Here is a 3024-nt window from a genome sequence, read left to right as displayed (position 1 = left end):
GCGGAGGCGCCGCTCCCTCAGGAGCTAACGGCCGAGGAGGGCGCGCGGCACCGCCCAACGGCCAACACTGCGTCTGAGGCGGGGAGAGTCCCGCAATGCACACTATTATTATTATTATTACTATTATTATTATTATTATTTGAAATACCCCCTGTATTGATTCGGCATCCTCAGGCAGAATCTTACGTCGCAAGTGCAACGCAGCCAGCGTGCTGGTCGTGTTTCCTCAAGCGAAGGCACATCCTGCACTGTGTAAGAATGGGTAACAGCCATCTCAGAGGTAGGAGATTTAAGCCGTTGCTGTTTTCTAGTTCTCTCTCATGGGCTGCAGAACTTACAGAAAACCCTTGTCAGATCATCCTTAATGTTATATTGATGTTTTTATGTATTCCCAAGCGACTTGTCATTAAATCACACTGTGCAACAGACACAGCAATTAAATGGTTTGTGTGGTGAACAAATAATCCAACCCCAGACCCAGCAAGCATCCCAGTTAAGGGCACAGATACTGTTAGCCTGTCCTTTCTTGCTATTTTAGTACCATGCTAGCTCTGCCAGTATATGTCAACACAGCTCATTGTACAAAGAATAAAAAAAAAACCTTAAACCAAAAAATGTGTCCAGATTAAAAAAAAAAAAAAAAGCCCAGTTCCAAGGCTGTCCTGAAAAGGGGAGAGAAGAGTTAGCTGTCTGGTGGATAAACCTCTCAGTTTTAAGTACTTACACCATCTCAGTCCCCCAAGAAATCTGGCTTTTAAGTGCTGAGCTGTGCTGCCTGTTTGATTCCTTTGCAAGCCTGGGAAGCTGTGGGGCACCACCATGCCCTGCCAGGTCACCTTCCCCAGCAGAAGGGGCAGCCAGGAGGACCAGCAAGTCCAGCTAATAGCAGAAGACGAGACATTACAACATCCATATGGCCTGGCACGTTATATGCAGTTTACCAAGGTGGAAACCCCTTAACATATGCTTTCCCAAGTCACACTTAAGGGCCCTCTCTCACTTTTTGTGGAGACACCAGGGAATTGGGCCAAGGTGACAGAAAAAAGGCTTGAAATCCTTCAGTACAAGCTCAGACTGAGAAAAGAGGGAGCAAACAGAAGAGCACCTGAGGTCTTTATTTTTAAACTCATGATTTTGGGGTTCTAACTTCTGGCGGCTATAACCCATCCAGTGAATGGGGTTACAAGCCATGGCAGCATGGGTGCTGTTAGACCCAGGTCACAGCTCAGGCTGGCCTAGTTTTCAATTGACAGGCCTGATGAGATAACCCAAACCTCTGCTCACCAGGTAGACATTGTATTGGGAGCTCATCTCAGTGCCACACTCCAATCTTCACACGTTATTGATGGAAAAAGGAAGAGGGAAAACCGCACAAAAACATCCTGGAAATAAGCCTTCTGATTTTAACTCCCCACCCTATCCCAGTGCTGGACAAAGATTTGCTTTGGAACAATAAATCTTGTTCTCCCCTTGATTCCTTGGAGCCAACTGAATTGTGGGAGAAACAGCTATGAGCTTCTGTAATAAGAAACTGGCAGAGTCTAACAGGGAAGGGAAATGCATTAGTCTCACTCCCTTGCCACCCCCACCTGCCCATGCCCCAGCAGTACAAACACATTAAAAGCCTCCATAAAGCTATATAGGTGCCTGCCTGACTATGTACAACTGCACAGAGCCTGGTGTACCCCAGTGCAGTTGGAAATGAAGGCAAGAGGAGGGTGCATCTGCTGAAGCCGAGTAGAGGAGCAGTTGAAGCTGCAGGGTGGCTCCTAGTGACTTCAGATGAGCACAAGTGAGTTAGCTCACCTCGTCTCGCAGGTTGCAGAATGCCAGCTGGGCTGGGCAGTGTGTGCTGCGGGTTTCAGTGGCGACGCTAAGCAAGGACAGAGACTTGTCTTGCCCGTGGGTTTGTATGACTCAGTGTAGACTGCAGACTGGAAGCTGTTTGGGATACCAACTTAAAAAAGCAAGTCCCGATCTTTGGCTGGACAGAGATGTAATCTCCACTGCAGCTGTGATCAAAGCGAATGAAATTCTTCGCTTCAGCACAGTGCTGATCTAGCACCACAGCAGGTAGCTAGTGCCTCTCCTACGACCTGTTGTCAGCTCTCCTTCCCCCAGAAGAACCTTTCAGATCTTCTTCTTACAACAGAAAAGAAAGCGTGCTGCTCCATGAACCAAGCAGGCTGCATGAGTTGTGTAGGGATGGGCATCCTTTTCCTCCCCTACGTCCTCCCATGTGCCCCTATAAATACCCTGTAACAGCTTTTCAGGCAAGACACAGCACGTGGTCCACAATTCAGGGGAGGAAGGACACAGGTTACAGTAGGTGGACTGGAAAAAAAGATGTCCAAGATACCAGCCACAAGGGTTTTCTTTACAGAAACTTGAAGTTACTGACCTGCTGCCAGAACAGCAGACCACATTCGCACAGAAAGAACACGGGATTCCCCGACCACCGCTGTTGCTCTCATTGCTATCACAAGAAAGCACAGGAAAAGCAAATGCCTGAAGGACCTTCACCTTAGGGAGTTGGGGTTGCTATGAGCAGAAAATGGGGCCCAGGCTTCCAGTGCTGTGTTGCAGTCCCCACTCCTGCCCCACAGCCCCTACCTCTGAGGCTGCTACCCCTGGCAGTAGTGCGGAGGGCTGAGCCCTAGCTTACCAGACCTCATTTCCCAGCCAAAATTTAACACCCAAGCCCTGCCTTCCAGTCCTTGGAGATCCTTTCATTTTCAGCCCTGGGATGCCCCTACATCTGAGCCCCTGCTTCACCAGCCCCAGAGTCCCATGCTGCTGCAACTCTTCCTCCACAGGGTACACAGCCGTAGCTGCATTCTTTCCCCAGTTTAGAAAGGCTACAGCAATGGCATGGGGCAACAAAGACAACGAAAAGCAAAAGTGAAGAAGGAAACAAACCTAAGTGAAGGACTCCCCCCTTTCCTGGGCAGCAGAAGCTATGCCCTTTCAGCCAGAAGAGCAGGGTTGGCAAAGAGCATTCTTCTTGTAATGCCACTGTCACTG

Source organism: Pygoscelis adeliae, unplaced genomic scaffold (genome assembly GCF_000699105.1).
Source record: "Pygoscelis adeliae isolate BGI_AS28 unplaced genomic scaffold, ASM69910v1 Scaffold60, whole genome shotgun sequence".
Lineage (NCBI taxonomy): Eukaryota > Metazoa > Chordata > Aves > Sphenisciformes > Spheniscidae > Pygoscelis > Pygoscelis adeliae.
The sequence above is the reverse complement of the archived record's forward strand: the minus strand, read 5'-3'. Positions refer to the sequence as shown.